This window comes from Salmo trutta, chromosome 34 (genome assembly GCF_901001165.1).
Source record: "Salmo trutta chromosome 34, fSalTru1.1, whole genome shotgun sequence".
NCBI lineage: Eukaryota > Metazoa > Chordata > Actinopteri > Salmoniformes > Salmonidae > Salmo > Salmo trutta.
The window spans coordinates 27,168,182-27,189,728 of NC_042990.1; positions in this window are offsets into that span (position 1 = coordinate 27,168,182).

Genomic DNA, 21,547 nt, shown 5'->3' on the forward strand with positions numbered 1-21,547 from the left:
TACACACTAAAATTGGAACTTGAAACGCAATCACCGAAACCTAAAACTCATTTACCATATCCCTAAACCAAGTCTGCCAAATTGCAAGCACAATTCCTGCTTTACACTCAGTTTTCAATTCCATATTGTCACGTTCGTCGTAGGAAGGAGACCAAAGCGCAGCGTGGGTATCGTTCCACAACTTTTATTTTAATGTGAAACTTTGCAAAACAAATAATAAACTACAAACAAAAACCGTGACGAAAGAGGTGCATCATGCACTAACTCAAAATAATCTCCCACAAACACAGGTGGGAAAAACAACTACTTAAATATGATCCCCAATTAGAGACAACGATGACCAGCTGCCTCTAATTGGGGATCATACAAAAATCCCAACATAGAAAAAGAAACTAGAACCAAAACAACAGAGAACTAAATAAACTAGATAAACCCCCCCAGTCACGCCCTGACCTACTCTACCATAGAAAATAAGAACTCTCTATGGTCAGGACGTGACACATATCACACTTTTTGCAAAACACTACATTCTCTACATTAGGCACAACATTCAAAATTAAAATCTCTTTTGCCCCTTTGGAGAGCACCGCCAATCACAATGCCAAGCTCTATACATCAATTGGCAGCACCCACTCCTCACAGGTGTAAACACTAGTTGCTGAATTGTTCACTTTAGCTTTAGCACTATAAAAGGCCACAGATGAGCTCTCCTGTTTTGGAGGAAAATGGAAGTCAAGGGTGAAGCAAGAGCTAGAGGTGAAGGAGTGAGAGGAAGAAAAGGACGAGGACGAGGAAGGACAGTTGTCTCAGATGAGATCAGGTCCACATTGGTTGACTATGTGCTCAACCATGGATTGAGTATGAGGGAGGCTGGGCAGAGAGTTCAGCACAACCTGAGCCGCTACACAGTTGCATCTATCATCCGTACATTCAGAAATGAGAACCGGTAAGCTACATACCATCTACACTATGCTCTTTACGTATGGTTACTGTAGTATACTGCAGTCTGACATATTAGTAGGTCTATGTTTTCTCAGTGATTGTTGGCCAATGTTACAGTAATGTCATTTCATACTGAAAGAAAATAGATCATTTTAGCTTACTGTAACCAATCATATCATATTTGTGGATCTTAAATCCCCTACAAATCAGCCGGGCTAGTCAATCTGGACCCTCTCTTTCTAAAATGATCCACCAAAATTGTTTCAACCCCTATTACTAGCCTGTTCAAACTCTCTTTCGTATCGTCTGAGATCCCCAAAGATTGGAAAGCTGCTGCGGTCATTCCCCTCTTCAAAGGGGGAGACACTCTAGACCCAAACTGTTACAGACCCTATATCTATCCTACCCTGCCTTTCTAAGGTCTTCGAAACCCAAGTTAACAAACAGATCACCGACCATTTTGAATCCCACCGTACCTTCTCCGCTATGCAATTTGGTTTCCGAGATGGTCATGGGTGTACCTCAGCCACGCTCAAGGTCCTAAACGATATCATAACCGCCATTGATAAGAGACAATACTGTGCAGCTGTATTCATTGACCTGGCCAAGGCTTTTGACTCTGTCAATCACCACATTCTTATCGGCAGACTCAGCAGTCTTGGTTTCTCAAATGACTGCCTCGCCTTGTTCACCAACTACTTCTCAGATAGAGTTCAGTGTGTCGAATCGGAGGGCCTGTTGTCCGGACCTCTGGCGGTCTCTTTGGGGGTGCCACAGAGTTCAATTTTCGGGCCGACTCTTTTCTCTGTATAGATCAATGATGTCGCTCTTGCTGCTGGTGATTATCTGATCCAACTCTACGCAGACGACACCATTCTGTATACTTCTGGCCCTTCTTTGGACACTGTGTTAAAACCTGTTTAGGATTAAAAATTGATTTTAAACCGCGTTTGACATGCTTCGAAGTACGGTAATGGAATATTTTGAATTTTTTTGTCACGAAATGCGCTCTTCGGGATAGTTACCTGAACGCATGAACGCATGAACAAAACAGAGATATTTCAATATAACTATGGATTATTTCGAACCAAAACAACATTTGTTGTTGAAGTAGAAGTCCTGGGAGTGCATTCTGATGAAGAACAGCAAAGGTAATCCAATTTTTCTTATAGTAAATCTGAGTTTGGTGAGGGCCAAACTTGGTGGGTGTCAAATTAGCTAGCCGTGATGGCTGGGCTATCTACTCAGAATATTGCAAAATGTGCTTTCGCCGAAAAGCTATTTTAAAATCTGACACCGCGATTGCATAAAGGAGTTCTGTATCTATAATTCTTAAAATAATTGTTATGTATTTTGTGAACGTTAATCGTGAGTAATTAAGTAAATTCACCAGAAGTTTGCGGTGGGTATGCTAGTTCTAAACATCACATGCTAATGGAAAAAGCTGGTTTTTGATATAAATATGAACTTCATTGAACAAAACATGCATGTATTGTTTAACATAATGTCCTAGGAGTGTCATCTGATGAAGATCATCAAAGGTTAGTGCTGCATTTAGCTGTGGTTTTGTTTTTTGTAACATATAGGCTTGCTTTGAAAATGGCTGTGTGATTATTTTTGGCAGGGTACTCTCCTGACATAATCTAATGTTTTGCTTTCGCTGTAAAGCCTTTTTGAAATCGGACAGTGTGGTTAGATTAACAAGAGTCTTGTCTTTAAAATGGTGTAAAATAGTCATATGTTTGAGAAATTGAAGTTATAGCATTTATGGGGTATTTGTATTTTGCGCCACGTGATTCCACTGGCTGTTGACTAGGTGGGACGCTTGCCCAGGGAGGTTAACAAACCTCCAGATGAGCTTCAATGCCATACAACTCTCCTTCCAGGGCCTCCAACTGCTCTTAAATGCAAGTAAAACTAAATGCATGCTCTTCAACCGATCGCTGCCCTCACCTGCCCGCCATGAGGGCATCACTACTCTGGACGGTTCTGACTTAGAATATGTGGACAATTACAAATACCTAGGTGTCTGGTTAGACTGTAAACTCTCCTTCCAGACTCACATTAAGCATATCCAATCCAAAATGAAATCTAGAATCGGCTTCCTATTTCGCAACAAAGCATCCTTCACTCATGCTGCCAAACATACCCTAGTAAAACTGACTATCCTGCCAATCCTTGACTTTGGCGATGTCATTTACAAAATAGCTTCCAACACTCTACTCAGCAAATTGGATGCAGTCTATCACAGTGCCATCTGTTTTGTCACCAAAGCCCCATATACCACCACTGCAACCTGTATGCTCTCGTTGGCTGGCACTCGCTTCATATTCGTCGCCAAACCCACTGGCTCCAGGTCATCTATAACTCTCTGCTAGGTAAAGCCCCGCCTTATCTCAGGTCACTGGTCACCAATGCAGCATCCACCCATAGCACGCGCTCCTGCAGGAATATTTCACTGGTCACCCACAAAGCCAATTCCTACTTTGGCCGCCTTTCCTTCCAGTTCTCTGCTGCCAATGACTGGAACGAATTGCAAAAATCACTGAAGCTGGAGACTCATATATCCCTCACTAACTTTAAGCACCAGTTGTCAGATCAGCTCACAGATCACTGCACCTTTACATAGCCCAACTGTAATTAGCCCATCCAACTACCTCATCCCCATACTGTTCTTTTTAAAAATTATTATTATTCTTTTTTATTTTTATTATTCTCCTTTTCACCCCAGTATCTCTACTTGCACATTCATCTTCTGCACATCTATCACTCGTGTTTATTTGCTAAATTGTAATTATTTCCCCACTATGACATATTTATTGCCTTACCTCCCTTATCTTACTTCATTTGCAAACACTGTACATATACTTTTTTTTCTATTGTGTTATTGACTGTATTGTTTGTTTATTCCATGTGTAACTCTGTGTTGTTGTTTGTGTCGCACTGCTTTGCTTTATCTTGGCCAGGTCGCAGTTGTAAATGAAAACTTGTTCTCAACCAGCCTACCTGGTTAAATAAAGGTGAAATAAATTAAATTAAATAAATAAAAATCTTCTGCAGCACTGAGAGACGGCCAGGCCATGGTGGAAGACACCGGCTGTTCACACCAGAACAGGAGACTGCTATTGTGAACATGGGGGTGGCAAACAATACCACTAGACTACGAAAAATCCAGAACCACATACTTGCAGACAACAAAATATTCAATAACATTCACCAGTTGGGCTTGTCTACATTGGACCGTCTATTACAGCGCAACCGAATCCGGATGAAACAGGTCAACAAGGTGCCATTTGAGCGAAACTCAGAGAGGGTTAAAGAACAGCGCTACGAATATGTGAAAGTAAGTACTATACTGTGAATTTACTATCATATCAGCACTGTACAGTATAGACACATTACAGTACTGTAATCCAATGTATTGAGTCTCACCATATTGACTGCTCTAGGTCTATGTCACATATTGTCTTGTTGTCTGTTTCAGAGAGTCTTGGAGGTGGATGCCACTGCAATTCAGCACGTTTATATTTACATTGATTAGGCTGGCTTCAACCTAGCCAAAAGAAGGGTACAGGGACAGAACATTATTGGTCTCCGTGCCATTGTGAATGTCCCTAGACTGCGCGGAGGGAATATCACCATGTGCGCAGCCGTTAGCCAGCAAGGTGTCCTCCATCACCATGCCAACCTTGGTCCCTACAACACCGCCCTTCTCATCACATTCCTGGACACACTACATGGCATCCTCATTCCAGCCGAGCAGAGGGGTGGACCAGAGCAGCCCAGATATGTTGTCAACTGGGACAACGTGAGTTTCCACCAGGCTGCTCTGGTCCGCAACTGGTTCATCGACCACCCACAATTTATTGTTCTAAACTTCCCACCATATTCCCCATTCCTAAACCCAATTGAAGAGTTTTTTCCGGCATGGCGATGGAAGGTGTATGACCGCCATCCCCTCACACGCACGCCTCTTCTCCAGGCAATGGAGTATGCATGTGGTGAAGTTGATGTAGATGAGCTGCTGTGGCCAAACCAAAACAGGAGGCAGGATGCAGCCTATTGTCTTTTTTCGTACATTTTGCACATGTTTTTGACTTTTTGTGTTTAGAGTTTTGAAAGAATGAGCTACATTCATGTACAGAAAACCCTTTATCTTATGGGAAAATTTTTTAAAAAATACAAATAAAAATGTATGAAATGTAAGTTGCTCTGGATAAGAGCGTCTGCTAAATGACTAAAATGTAAATGTAAATCTTACTGAATGTTTTTCCTGGTTTTCTCCTGTTGGGTATGGACAGTGTTACATGCAAAACACAAGTGTTCAAAAATACTGCATTTTGGAAATAAATGACAATGTTATGGTTACTGTATTGCATTTGTGTGTGTTTATTTATGTATATTTGAGTTGGTATACATTACTGTAACAATATTTTACAGCCAGCTACAGTGTAACACTGAAAATGCAAAAGGTATAAACCTACTGATGGGATATTCATAGTAGTGTTTTGTGTTGAGCACATCAGTGTGTTGTTGGTTGGTAGACAGATCTAATCATATGATGCATGTGTGTGTCATTTTGATGCAAAAAAAAACATTTTGGAAAGAGATAAAACAGTTTTGAATGCAGTGTTTGCTTTAGCTAGAGAGTTGTTAGAGTTTTGTGTTTGTGGTTTTGTGTTTGGAGTTTTTCGGAGAATGGGCCAAAGATTCAGCAAACGTGTGTAATCAATTGTGGAAACTATATAGTGGCCGCGATTTGCCCTGTGTCAATATCGCAAAATAAACTTGCAAACAATCTGTTGTTGTATTTGCGTGGCTGTTGTCATCAACCAGAAACAGGAAACAGGAAACAGGGTATGCTGTCATTTCATTTTTTTACAGCCTTATTCTAAAATGTATTCATTGTGTTTTTTCCCTCATCAATCTACACACAATGCCCCATAATGACAAAGCATAAACAGGTTTTTACACATTTTTGCTTTTTTATTAAAAATCAAAGACTGAAAAATTGCATTTACATATGTATTCAGACACTTTACTCAGTACTTAGTTGAAGCACCTTTGGCAGCGATTAAAGAATCATGTCTTCTTGGGTATGACGCTACAAGATTGGCACAGCTGTATTTGGGGGTCTCTCCCATTCTTCTCTGCAGATCCTCAAGCTCTGTCAGGTTGGATGGTGAACGTTGTTGCACAGCTATTTCCGATAGGGTTTAAGTATGGGATCTGGCTGGGCCACTCAAGGACACTCAGAGACTTGTGCCGAAGCCACTCCTGTGTTGTCTTGGCTGTATGCTTAAGGTTGTTGTCCTGTTGGGAGGTGAGCCTTTGCCCCAGTCTGAGGTCCTGAGCATTCTGGAGAAGGATTTCATGAAGGATCTCTCTGTACTTTGCTCCGTTCATCTTTACCTCAACCTGACTTGTCTCCTAGTACCAGCTGCTGAAAAATATCCCCACAGCATGATGCTTCGACCACCATGCTTCACCTTAGGGACGGTGACAGATTTCCTCCAGACGTGAAGCTTGGCATTGAGGCCAAAGAGTTCAGTCTTGAATTTTTTTCTCATGGTCTGTGAGTCTTTAGGTGTAGGCTGTCATGTGTCTTTTACTGAGGAATGTCTTCCATCTGGCCACTCTACCATAAAGCTTTGATTTGTGGAGTGCTGCAGAGATACTTGTCCTTCTGGAAGGTTTTCCCATCTCCACAGAGGAATCCTAGAGCTCTGTCAGAGTGGCCATCGGGTTCTTGGTCACCTCCCTGACCAAGGACCTTCTCCCCCGATTGCTCAGTTTGGCTGGGCGGCCAGCTCTATGAAGAGTCTTGGTGGTTTCAAAATTGTTCCATTTAACAATAATGGAGGCCACTGTGTTCTTGGGGACCTTCAATGCTGCAGAAAGGTTTTGGTGCCCTTCCCCAGATCTGTGCCTCGACACAATCCTGTCTCAGAGCTCTACGGACAATTCCTTCGACCTCATGGCCTGGTTTTTGCTCTGACATGCACTGTCAACTGTGGGACCTTATATAGACAGGTGTGTGCCTTTCCAAAATATGTCCAATCTATTGAATTTATCACAGGTGGACACCAATCAAGTTGTAAAAACATCTGAAGGATGATCAATGGAAACAGGATGCACCTGAGCTCAACTTCGAGTCTCATAGCAAAGGGTCTTAATGTAAATACGCTATTTCTGTTTTTTATTTTTAATACATTTGAAAAAATTTGTTTTTGCTTTGTCATTATGGGGTATTGTGTGTAGATTTCTGAAAAAACATAATATTTAATCAATTTCTGAACAAGGCTGTAACGTAACAAAAAGTGGAAAAAGTCAAGGGGTCTGAATACTTTCCAAAGGCACCGTATATGTTTGGTGTGGTCGATGTTTGATGCTGTGAAACTTGGGGAATAGCTCTCAGATTAGCAAGTCTTGTCATGATCAGTTGGTTGGTACAGGCTAGCACATCAGCCGTGGAGCTTGAATGATTGCTCTCTGTCTGATTGCAATAGTTGCAGTGTTTAGCTGTATATAGTCAGCCAAATAGTTGGTTGTTTGTCTTGTTTCTACCCATGTAATTAATATGGAAATGGCACAATCTGCTTGCTATAGCTAGCAAGCTAGTTAGTCTATTAGGAAAGAAAAGTTGTGTGTCGCGGTAAATTTGGACTGCGCTCACAAAGAGTCAACCTTAGCTGTCACTTTCACTAGCTAGCCATATAGACAACCAGTTAACTATCCACCAAAATGAAAGTTAGAGTAATTTGTGTTTATATGTTGGGCTTAGGTCATGTTTTGTCCTGTTTGCTAGGTACAGATATCCATAGGCTATACATTGCGTCATTTTCCTATTATTTGACAGCTTATCTGTCATGTTAGGGTAGATGCCCACACAGTGGAGCTCATATAATATTGAGTTGGATATTTGTTTACATAGCCAGCTAACAAGTTGCTTGTTTTCTACTGTTTCCACAATGGAATTCAGCTACGTAACTAATTAGCTAACATTGGCGAACTCTGTCTCTCAGGCAAGAAAGCGAGAGTTGATTGGAGGCGAGAGAGAGAGGGGGAGAGCGTGTGTGTGTGCGTGTGTGTGTGCGTGTGTGTGTGTGTGTGTGTGTGTGTGTGTGTGTGTGTGTGTGTGTGTGTGTGTGTGTGTGTGTGTGTGTGTGTGTGTGTGTGTGTGTGTGTGTGTGTGTGTGTGTGTGTGGAAAGGAGGCGTGTAACTGTATCACACAATTTATTATAGAAACCCTAAGAGGTGATTATTAGGAAGAGAGAGTGTGTGTGTATGGTTGAGAAAAAGAAAGAGAGGGAAGAAGAGAGAGACAGTGTGAGTGGGAGAGAGAGATTATGTTCCTGACCACAATTGTATCCTATTTGTTGCTCCTCTCCCTCTCCCTTTGTTACTCTGTTCCTCTAGGTCAGTGAAAGTGGGGGAAGTGATATAGAGAGTCAGGGCTCAGTAGCAGAAGGCAGGGTGGAAGAGGAGTTAGAGATGATTGGAGGGATATAGATGTGGAGGGAGGAGTGGAGTGAGAGGAGAGTGGAGGGAGAGAGGAAGAGGAGAGTGAAGAGGAGGGAGAGGAAAGTGGAGGGCGAGGAACATGTAAAGGAAGAGGAACATGGAGAGGAGGAGGAAGAGGGAGAGGAGTAAACAGAAGGAGATGAGGAAGCAGAAGGAGATGAGGAGGAAGAGGGAGAGGGAGTAGCAGAGGGAAAAGAGGAAGCAGAGGAAGAGGAGGAGGAAGAGGGATGGGTAGTGGGAGAGCACACCCAACAGGGGAACCTACATTTCCATTGAGTGTGTCTGCCCCAAGTCCCACCATTCACCCTTGTAGCACACAGCCTGGGCTAAAGTGACAGAGGCAGGGGTTTTGGAGTTGTTTTTAAAAGTGGTAGGAACTTATATCTGTTCCAGAGCTTATAATGAATTACAACAAGAACATGGGCGGGGTTGACCGTCTTGACCAGCTATTACAATGTTGGACGCACAGGCAGAAAATGGTGGAAGTATGTGATTTGGGGCATGCTCAACATTGCCATCATAAATGCGTACATTGTGGGGGGGACCCTGCAAAGGCTCCTTCCAAGAAACCACAGGCGCTGGTCCCTGAAGGTATTCAAAATGCAGCTTGTGCATTCACTTTGTGATATGTCTACACTGGCAGGAAGAGAGGAGCCAAGAGCGTAGCACCAGGGCATGAGGACTGAGCTTTAACTCATAATTTGAAAGCAGGTAAAGTTTGAAGGGTGCCAGAGAGGGTGTGTGGTGTTCATCCGGAGTGAACGCAGAAGAAGGAGTGGGAGATGTGTAAAAACTTACTTTGGGTGCTCCACGTGTTCTGTGCCACTTTGCAGGATGGGGCAGTGCTTCCAGAAGTTCCATGACATGTTGTAGGCTAAATGCAAACGCTAAAGTGACAGTGTGAAATATGAATTTGTCCTATAAATCTTTTAAGGAAATTGTCTACTTTTTCAAATTTTCTCTGAACAGTTGTTTCTATCGTCCCTCTTTATCTCTGTCTATCTAATACTTGTTGCATTTTCTTACTTGTTGTCAGAGTAAGCTACAATTTCTACATTTTGTGTCAGGCCTGGTCTGTACTAAATATTATTGAGAGAGGTTACATACATTTTGTAATAGTCTCTGAATAGTTATTTGCATTTTTACATTTTTACTACAGAAGTAAGAATAACTGTCAATCAAATAGCCTACTTTGTGTGAGTTTTGAAATACTTTCTGAATATTGTCCTCTGGTTACATTTTGGATATTTGTTTATATATTTGTATGTTAATAATATTTATAAGGATAATATATTATACTTGGTACATTTTGAGTGAGTAATTTAGTCAAATTTCCTACAATTTAAATACTTTAGTTTTTTTTGTGTGTTGACTGTTTATAGTTTTTTGATGGTGTGTCTTTACACAATGGAAGACAAAATGATTATTATTCCTATTGACATGAATGTGGTGTCGTATTCAATAAGAGGTTGTGCTCTATTTAAGTTAACTGTCATTTGTTCTTAGTTTTTGAGTATGTCTGTTCGTTTGAAATGTGTGAGAAAATGAGCTTTATCTTGAAAATGCTCAGTAATCTACAGCAGCATTCTACAATTACATTGGGATATAAAGGTTTCAAGTGTAGCTGGATCTTGATGTGCTATGAGCGATATATGAGATGGATGTTTAAATTAAGTCCCGTAGCAAAGCCCACACATCCCATCCCATGCATACATTACATCATACACTGTTAATACTGTATGTACATCACATCATATCCGGTTAATACTGTTTGTACTGTACATCACTGTATGTACATTGCATAATTTCCTGTTAATATTTTATGTACATTACATCATATTCTGTTAATATTGTGTGTACATTATATCATATCCTGTTAATACTGTATGCACATTACATCATATCCTGTTAATACTGTATGTACATTACATCACATCCTGTTAATACCAGTGGAGGCTCCAGATAATTTAATACAAATTTGTCACTTCCTGACCATAGAGAGCTCGTATTTTTCTATGGTAGAGTAGGTCAGGGCGTGACTGGGGGGTTTTGTCTAGTTTATTTATTTCTATGTTTGGTTCTAGTTTCTTTTTTCTATGTTGGGGTTTTTGTCTAGTTTACATTTTCTATGTTGTGTTCTAGGTTCTTTTTTCTATGTTGGGGTTTTTGTTTAGTTTACATTTTCTATGATGTGTTCTAGGTTCTTTTTTCTAGGTTGGGGTTTTTGTATGATTCCCAATTAGAGGCAGCTGGTCATTGTCGTCTCTAATTGGGGATCATATTTATGTAGTTGTTTTTCCCACTAGTGTTTGTGGGAGATTATTTTGAGTTTATGCATGTAGCACCTCTTCGTCACAGTTTGTTGTTTTTGTTTATAGTTTATTGTCTGTCTTCCATAGTTTCACATAGAAATAAAGATGTGGAATGATACACACACTGTGCCTTGGTCTCTTTCATACGACAGCCGTGACAGAATCTCCCACCACCAAAGGACCAAGCAGCGTGCCCAGGAGGAGCAGGGATCCTGGGCCCAAGAGAGAAGAGAGTGGAGGACATCCTGGACCTGGGAGGAGGTAATGGCAGGGGACAAAACCCTGCCATGGAAGCAGGCGATACGAGGAACTAGCATGTCAACGACGGAAGCCCGAGAGGCAGATCCCCCAAAAATGGGGGGGGGGGGGGCACACGGGGAGATTGGCGGAGTCAGGGTTTAGACCTGAGCCAACTCCCCGTGCTTACCGTGGGGAGCATGTGACCAGTCAGGCACCGTGTTATGCGGTGATGCGCACTGTATCTCCAGCGCACATTCATAGCCCGGTGCACACTGTGCCTGCGCCCCGCATTTGCCGGGCTAAAGTGAGCATTCAGCCAGGACGGGTTGTGCCGGCTCAGCGCTCCTGGTCTCCGGTGCGTCTCCTCGGTCCAGGATATCCTGGACCAGCTCTATGCACTGTGTCGCCAGTGCACCTTCACAGCCCATTGCATCCTGTGCAAGCGCCCCGCACTTGCCGGGCTAAAGTGAGCATTCAGCCAGGACGGGTTGTGCCAGCTCTATGCTCCAGACCTCCAGTGCGCCTTCACGGTCCAGTATATCCTGCACCGGTTCTACGCGCCAGGTCTCCAGTGCGCCTCCACAGCCCAGTACGTCCTGTACCTGCTCCCCGCACTCTCTCTGAAGTGCATGTCCTCAGTCAGATACGTTCTGTGCCTGCTCCTCGCACTCGCCTTGAGGTGCGTGTCACTAGTCTGGTGCCACCTGTCCCACGCATCAGGCCTCCAGTGCGCCTCACCAGTCTAGTACATCCCTTGCCTGCTTCTCGCACTCACCCTGAAGTGCGTGTCACCAGTCTGGTGCCACCTGTCCTGGCTCCACCCACTAGGCCTCCAGTGCGCCTGCCCAGTCCGGCGACGTCCCACAGCCCGGAGCCTCCTGAGACGGCCCGCAGCCCAGAGCCTCCTGAGACGGTCGGCAGCCTGGAGCCTCCACTGATGCTGGCGGGTTCGCAGGATGAGAGGGTTCTTCGTCCCGCACCAGAACTGCCTCTGATGCGGGAGGATCCGCGGGATGAGAAGGTTCTTCGTCCTGCACCAAAGCCGCCACCAACACTAGACACCCCCGCTAACCCTCCCTTTTGGTTTCAGGTTTTGCGGCCGGAGTCCGCACCTTTGTGGGGGGGGGGGGTATTGTCACTTCCTGACCATCGAGAGCTCGTATTTTTCTATGGTTTTGTCTAGTTCATTTTTTTTCTAGGTTGGGGTTTTCGTATGATTCCCAATTAGAGGCAGCTGGTCATCGTTGTCTCTAATTGGGGATTATATTTAACTTGTTGTTTTTCCCATCATATCCTGTTAATGCTGTATGAACATTACATCATATCCTGTTAACACTGTATGTACATTACATAATATCATTTCACACTTTATGTACATTACATAATATCCTTTTAACACCGTTTGTACATTACATCATATCCTGTAAACACTGTATGTACATTAGATAATATCCTTTTAACAATGTATGTACATTACATAATATCTTTTGACAGTGTATGTACATGAATCATATCCTGTTAACGCTATATGTAGATTACATATAATTTTAACGCTGTATGTATATTATATAATATCCTCTTAAACTGAATGTACATTACATCAAATCCTTTTAATGCTGTTTGAACATTACATCATATCCTGTTATCACTGTATCTTCATTACATCATATCCTGTTAACACTGTACGTAGATTACATAATATCCTGTTAATGCTGTATGTACATTACATCATATCATGTTAACACTCTATGTATATTACATAATATCATTTTATTAACACTGTATGTACATTTCATAATATCCTTCTAACACTGTATGTACATTGCATCATATCCTGTTAATACGGTATGTACATTACATCATATCCTGTTAGCACTGTATGCATATTAGATAATATCCTTTTAACACTGTATGTACATTACATAATATCCATTGATGTTGTATGTACATTAATCATATCCTGTTAACGCTACATGTAGATTACATAATATCCTTCTAACACTGTATGTACATTACATAATATCCTGTTAATACTATATGTACATTACATAATTTCCTGTTAATGTTGTATGTACATGACATCATATCCTGTTAATAATGTATGTACGCTACATCATATCCTGTTAATGCTGTATCTACATTACATCATATCCTATTAACACTGTGTGTTCATTACATAAAACCCTGTTAACAATGCATGTACATTAGAGCATATCCTGGTAATGTTGTATGTACATTACATCATATCCTGTCAAAAATATATGTACAGTACATCATATCCTGTTAATGTTGCATGTACATTACATCATATCCTGTTAATACTGTATGTACATTACATAATATCCTGTTAACACTGAATGTACATTACATAATATCCTGTTAACACTGAATGTACATTACATAATATCCTGTTAACACTGAATGTACATTACATAATATCCTGTTAATGCTGTATGTACATTTCATCATATCCTGTTAACACTCTATGTACACTATAAATATCCTTTTAACAATGTATGTACATGACATAATGTCCTGTTAATGCTGTATGTACATTACATCATATCCTGTTAACACTGTATTTACATTACATAATATCCTTTTAACACTGTACGTACATTTCATAATATTCTGATAACGCTGTATGTACATTACATCATACACTGTTAACACTATGTACATTACACAATATCCTTTGACACTGTATGTACATTACATAATATCCTGTTAACACTGTTTGTACATTACATCATATCCTGTTAATTCTGTATGTACATTACACAATATCCTTTGACACTGTATTTACATTACATAATATCCTTTGACACTGTATTTACATTACACAATATCCTTTGACACTGTATGTATATTACATAATATCCTGTTAACACTGGTTGTACATTACATCATATCCTGTTAATACTGAATGTACATTACATCATATACTGTTATTGTTTTATGTGCATTTCATCATATCCTGTTAATAATGTATGTACATTACATCATATCCTGTTAATTCTGTATGTACATTACATAATATCCTTTCACACTTTATGCAGATTACATAATATCCTTTTAACACTGTTTGTACATTACATTATATCCTTTGACACTGTATGCACATTACATCATATCCTGTTAATGCTGTGTGTACATTACATCGTATCCTGTCAACGCTGTATGTACATTACATAATATTCTATGAATGCTGTATGTACATTACATCATATCCTGTTAACACTATGTACATTCCATAATATCATTTTAACACTATATGTACATTACGTCATTTCCTGTTGATTTTCCCTTGTATCATGTCATCAGTATCATGGATAGCCAACTAATAGAAAACTCAGGGGAGAATCAAATATTCAATTCAATAATAATGATCATGAAATTGCATTAACCTTTTAACAATGTATACTTGCATTCAAATGAAATTATGCAACGCTAATTGGATATCATAGGCATCTGCAAGGGTGTAGTTAAGACTGACAGTTTCCAGAGTGGCATGGGATAAAAAAAAAATATGACACACCCATGCACACACACACACACCCTCTATCACCACCACCTCCACCACCACATGTCTCTACATGGCATGTTCCCAGCCCAGCCTATAACGCATGTGCCCAGTCAGTGAGAGTGACATCTTGTCCCCATGGACCCTGAGTAGCCTTGGCTCTGTACCCCACCAGCAGGCCTCCCAGCCAGCCAGGGAGATCAGTGGCTTCTCTACCCAGAGAAGGGCCTCCATATGCAGAGAGCAGAGTGAGACATCTCCCCTAAAACCCACTATCTGGGGAAGTGAACAGAGAGCCAGAACGGGCATGGGCTGGACAGGGCTGACAGAGAGATTTTGAAACTGTGAGACTCAGGCAAGGAACGGATAGACGGAACAAACATGAATGGACAGATAGATGGCTGGACACATGGATGGATAGATGGACAAATGGCTAGATGGATAGATGGACAGAGCAATGGATGGACAGTAGGAGAGAGGGCAAAACAGAATGATTGAATCATACATCAGTAGCAGTATTCCCTCACAAGCCATAAAGCAACAGGAACATCAATACCTCTTAAAGTTTAGAGGTGCCCTGAGCCATGCTCAGCTGGTTAAAGTAATTCCCCTCGCTAAAGGGAACCTTACCCTCCGCCTCTCTGTCCCAACCCCAATCAGACCACTTCCCCTATAACCCACTCACTCTGAGATGGGGCACAGTGTGTGTGCACACTTGCCTGCATCTGTGCATGCTTGTGTGTGTCTTTGCCTGACTGTTTTAGACTGCCATCCTCTTTCATATCTATAAGACCAATTCATCCAAAGCCAATATCCTGAAGAAACTCCAGATATATCCAGACACAGCTTTTGATTGAATATCACTAAGTAATTCAACAGCCAATACCCACTGTCCATCCCAACCACAATCAGCCACAGAACAATCACCCCCACTGGAAACAAGTCAATACCCCTAGTGTAACGTTGCATGAAAAATGCAAAGTGATATTTCCAACAGGTTGCTGCTTACAGCCCAATGACATTGACTCGACCGACCTTAATCAAAATATTGCACAGTAATCACAGTAGTCTACTGAGGTGTATCCAGTAATTACCTCTCCATAGTGTGTGTGTGTGTGTGTGTGTGTGTGTGTGTGTGTGTGTGTGTGTGTGTGTGTGTGTGTGTGTGTGTGTGCGTGCGTGCGTGCGTGCGTGCGTGTGTGCGTGTGTGTGCGTGCGTGTGTGTGTGTGCGTGTGTGTGTGTGTGTGTGTGAGTCCGTGCATTAGCGTGTGTGTGTTTTCAAACCTAGCCAGGTCACTTAAGATCCACTGCAAAATTTGACGCCCATGAAGGTAAGCAGGACATCGGGAGATTAGTTCAAAACTGGCTACTAGGGGCAACGGTAAGCGCTATTACCATCAAGTAGACTTTGGGTTTGTTAGGGCATTGTGGACCGAAATAGTTCACAATGGAGCTGCGAACTCCAGCTCCGAGGGTCACATGTTCAATCCCAGTACTAGGCACTAATTTGTATTTTTTTAACCCTATCCCAAACCTTAACCCTTACCGTAATCAATCAGAATTCATGCCTGAATTTAACTGTGGAGTTGTTTTAACCCTATCCTAAACCTTAACCATTAATTAAACCATTAACTAAACCGCTAAACTTAACCTTTGCAATTTGACAAGTATGGACAAACATCATAACCCTTACCTTAACCATTCGGAATGAATGCCTAAACTTAATCATCGATATTTGATGTTTATGGACAAACGTAGGGTTCTGCAGTGAGACTGTGAGAGCTTGTGGCCCAGACCATCCCAGCCTCAGCTCAGTGCAGTGAGAATGAAAGTCACTCAGTTGTAAGCAAGGTGCAGGCTACAACACTGTAAACTCTGACTGATAAGCGGAAGGTACAATATTGCAATTTGCACAAATGTGAATTGTTCCAGCTTTAATAGGTATTTGGTAGAATGTGAAAGACATATTGTTTTCTTAAAATAAATGGCAATGAAATCCAACAGCATGGTTTCCACTCAAAATGTAGAGACTCAAATTGTCTAGTTTTTGTTGTTGTAAATTATATATTTGGAAACAGTAGGGAGGACATAAAAACAGACTTTTCAACAGAAAAGCTTATCTCAGTGTGAAGATATTCACAACAATCAACTATAATTTTGTTCATTCCACCTTTCATACCAGCTACCATTGTAGCTGCGTTGTTATGAGCTGCCGAGTGGACCAACACAGGCAAAGAATTAAATGCTATAAAATGTATGCTAATATGCGCCTCATGCTGAAAAGCTTAGCGCATTTGATAATGCGAAATGCAAGATTGTGGATTGTTGTTTGTGTTCATGTGTTGTTGTCATAACGACTCAGGACATTGCAATGGTAAATCCTCTCCGCTTAAGGTGAGATCAAAGCATGAAATAATAATGTCACCAAATGACCAAGCCTGTTTAATAAACATGGAAGTGGAAGCGCATTGAAACGTGACATTGTTCCCAAGTGCGCGAACACACACACACCTACAAAAACACAAGCACACACACACACTTACAAAAACACAAGCACACACACACACTTACAAAAACACAAACACACACACTTACACAAACACACACAAGCGTGGTGAGGCACTTGGATGAGCTAAGGCCTGCTTAGGTAGAGTAATATAATGTGGGTTCACAGGTATTACTGATTCCATTTCTACAGGCAATACACAGAAACCTGTTTAATAGCAGATTTTTGATTCTGGATGGTGTATTGAGTGGGTCCTGTATGAACAAATTGTGTGTGTTAATTGGACTTCTTAACACAGAGAAGTACAGTAGCGGGTAGCCTAGTGGATAACGTGTTGGGTCAGTAACCAAAAGGTCACTGGTTCAAATGCCTGAGCCGAAAAGTGAAAAGCGCCGACCCATGTGAAACAACACATTTCACTGCACCTATCCAGTATATGTGACAATACAACACAAATACACTGAGTGTGCAAAACATCAGGAAAGGGGGTGCAACTCAATATTAGGAATGTGTTCGTAGTGCTTTGTACACTCAGTGTATATACTACCATGGACCTTTTAAATATGATTTGTGATTGAAATCAGGGGGAGTTAGATTACTGCCCTCTAATGTCTAATATAAATACAGTACCTTCTACTGGGTCCCACAGAGTGGCACATGCATGCCAACACAGACACACGTATGTATACGTACAGAAGACCTTGTCCATCAAATATCAATCATGATTGCTTGACATACACAACATACAACATTGCACATATTTTCTCTCTCTCTCTCTCTCTCATTCGTTTTTCCCCTGTGATAAAACATACCATCTGAGTCTCTCTTCTCTCTCTCGCACACAGCCCTCTGTAGCTTTTGTCTGTCCCACCAGGGGCTTGGCTTAATTTACAGCCGGTGTGTATGCAGCTTTTGTAGTGCCACCATAGCATTGATCCGTGTTACACTTAAAGAGTGCAATTAGCAGATCAATAGACACAAGGGGGAACAGGGGGAGCGCTCTAGTCATTATTTGTTGGACGTTGAAAAAAACGTTGAAACAACAACAATGCCCCGACACACACAGGCCTCTATTCTCTTATTGGCTCTCGTCACAGATTCATTCAGGCATCGACTGGGCCACCTGTGTGGTCTTGATGCAAATGAGCTGCAGTAATTGCTTCCAGGTAGACAAGCCACTGAAGGTGTGTGTGTGTTTACTAAGCTGAGAGAAAACATATTTAATTATGCTAATTCAGTGACAGGGCTAGCCTGTGTGCATTGTGTCGTATAATTATAAAAAAGGGGCCATTTTTTAAATCTATTTTCATATCTTGGATGGTCAGTCCTTGCATCCATAGCTCTGTTTATGAATTTGAGAGTGGTTACATTTCTTCAGCTCATCCCTCAGATTTTTACCAAAACAGGGGACAGGGAAACAGGGATGATTTGCTATTGTTCCTATTGCTGATTGTAAAGCTAATGCAATACATTGAATGCATTTATTGAAGCAGTGTGACAGTTGAGTCCTGTAGTAACACAGAAACGAAGTACTTTCTGTAGTTGTACAGTGCTTTCCTTAGACCAATATCACACCTGTCTGTTGTAACCAATTAATTTGTATAATCAAATCAAAATACATTCAGTGTTTCTGTTTCAGAGTTCGTGTTTCATCAAGTTTTAATAAAAACATTTGTATAAGTGGAGTGCTCTATAGTACCAGATCATCTATCTAGTTTTAAAAACAAAATGGAATATAACATTGCTGATTAAGTTCGGAATTGCACAATTTCATGTATACAATATATGCATCACTATACTGAAAGCTTTGCCATTAATAAAATGACATATTTGGGGGGTTTTGGAGCCTTTGTTCATGTTTTTTCAGGGCCCTCATACTACACAACGGGGAAGTGATTTGCTGTTTAGTGTAAGTTTCTCAAAAACATGTGAAATCACAAAAAAAGGTGTCTGGACTAAAACATGCCATTACATCAAAAATAGAGATTATGTCGTAAAAAAATAAAACGTATCCCTTAAGTTCCCCTCTGGGTAATGCATGGCGGCCATTTTGTGCCAGAGCGGCTCCACAAGCATGAGTGGGTTCCTAAGTGTTCATGAGATTAACCTGAGGGATCAGATTCTAAATCATGGGGGAGTTTCTCCCCACCAGCGACAGGCTTTACACACCGTCTCTAAGGGCTATAACTAGAGGGAGGGGGAATATAAACTCAGGGAAGGAACAGCTGCGGTAATGCATGTTCCCTTTCTCCCAAGACACTTGGTGTGTGTGTGTGTGTGTGTGTGTGTGTGTGTGTGTGTGTGTGTGTGTGTGTGTGTGTGTGTGTGTGTGTGTGTGTGTGTGTGTGTGTGTGTGTGTGTGTGTGTGTGTGTGCGCATGTGTGCGTGCCAGCATGTGCATGTACCTATGCACTTCTGTATACATTCTGATGTCCATGCAAGAGCATGTTCCTGTGTATGTCTGTCCATCTGTATAACTACACTCTCAGTAATGGTGCTGTAGCTGTTAGATGTTGGAAGGTTTGATGGATGTGAAGCTGGCAGGGGGGTGATTGAAGTGTGGACCCCCAGAGAGAGGTCATATTCTGGGGATGGCCTCTGATCTCTGGGTGGCCGATTCCTCCATATGATGATGGAGCCGTGTAATGAGGACTGGAAAGGGCAGGAAGGCTGTGTGTGTGTGTGGGGGTGTTATAGTGAGTGAGGGAGTGAGTGAGTGAGTGAGTGAGTGAGTGAGTGAGTGAGTGAGTGAGGGAGTGATGGAGGGAGTGATGGGGGGAGTGAGTGATGGAGAGAGAGAGAGAAAATAAACTTCAAGACTCTGAGAAAGAGAGGGAGGTCACATGGTCAAAGTTAAAACCAGGAAGCCATTAACACTGCTTTTTGTCAACTCTATTTTCTGTTAAATTGGTTCTTTAACTTTCTCACTATATCCTTAATGCTTCCCTTTCTTATTGTGTTACTTGCAAAAAAACACTCTGTATAGCTAGAAACATAATGTAGTGTTCGCTGTACAAGTCACTAGCAATTATGAAGTACACTTGTTCTAGTTGGGACACTAAAAGCTTGATTAAATAACAAAGCATTTCACTGTCAATACTGATTATATTTAGCTACATCTACTTCATTTCCGTGCGACGTCTCAAAGAGTGATTTTGCTGCATTTCCTTCTTAATCACTTAGAGTTTTTGTGTTATGTGTTCCTTGTAGGTGAACACAGAAGGTAATCACACAGTAATCATGTTAGCCATGACAACAATGGACAGGAAATGAGAGGATGATAGGAACCCCAACAGGGGAGAGGGACAACGGTCTGACTGTATGAGCTGCAAATATGGAAATGTATTTGTTGTCTTATGTCTGAGGTCCGCTATTCTTCTGTTTACATGGAAAATCGAATCACTTTTTTTTTGTATTCTGTATTTACACACAAACAGCATTTCAAACCATTCGAAACAGCAGAAAGGTAATTGCGAATTCACTGCACTTCTCTTCAATAAAAACCATAAATAACATACATAACATATACAGTAATTGCTGTAAATGGACCAGTGCAGAAATGGTCTAGTCTGAGTTGTAGTGAGAGCAGTGAGATAGAGAGGGAGTTGTATCTGAGACAATGCGTCTAGTTACAACAGAGACAGAGAGAGAGAAACAGAGAGAAAGAGAGAGAAAGAGAGAGAAATTCTCCCAGACATTGTGCCAGGGGGAGATGTAAGGTAAGCTGCCAGGCTTTGACTGTCACAACTAACACACACACACGCACACACACACACACACGCACATGCACACACACGTGCACACACGCACTGTGATAATCCATTGGCACTGAGTCTTGGTGTCAGGAGACAGAGATGTAGTGAGGTGTGTGTGTCTTAGTCCTGTTCCAAACCTATTCTCTACCACACACAGGGTTCTCATTGTGGTGGACAGGAGGCCTGCTGCTGTGTGGAACCATCTCCAGAGAACACGGAACAGCCAGGCAGGAACAGAACAGTCACACTGGGACAGATTTGGGGGATTTGGGCTCTGTGATGCTGACGCAGACACACACACTGTTCACAGACCGCATGCCCACGTGAACGAACACACACACACACACACACACACACACACACACACACACACACACACACACACACACACACACACACACACACACACACACACACAAACACACACACACACACACACACAGAAAGAGAGACACAGAGACATACATAATGGCTCAAACACAATACACACTTATACACACACACACCTGCCGACAAAGACACAAACACATTCCAAAGAAAGAAAAGAAAGGACAAAGACAGAGGGAGGTAGAGAGGGGGAGAGGGAGGGAGGGTGGAGGGAAGTGAGTCTGTCATCTTACCTTCTTTTAAGTGCTTTATCTCCGCTAACCACATTGGTTTTATTAATGTAACTCTGCATCAATAGCGGCCTGAAGGGCGGAGCAGCCACCGACTCCCTATCAGGAACTTTCTTAGCACACATA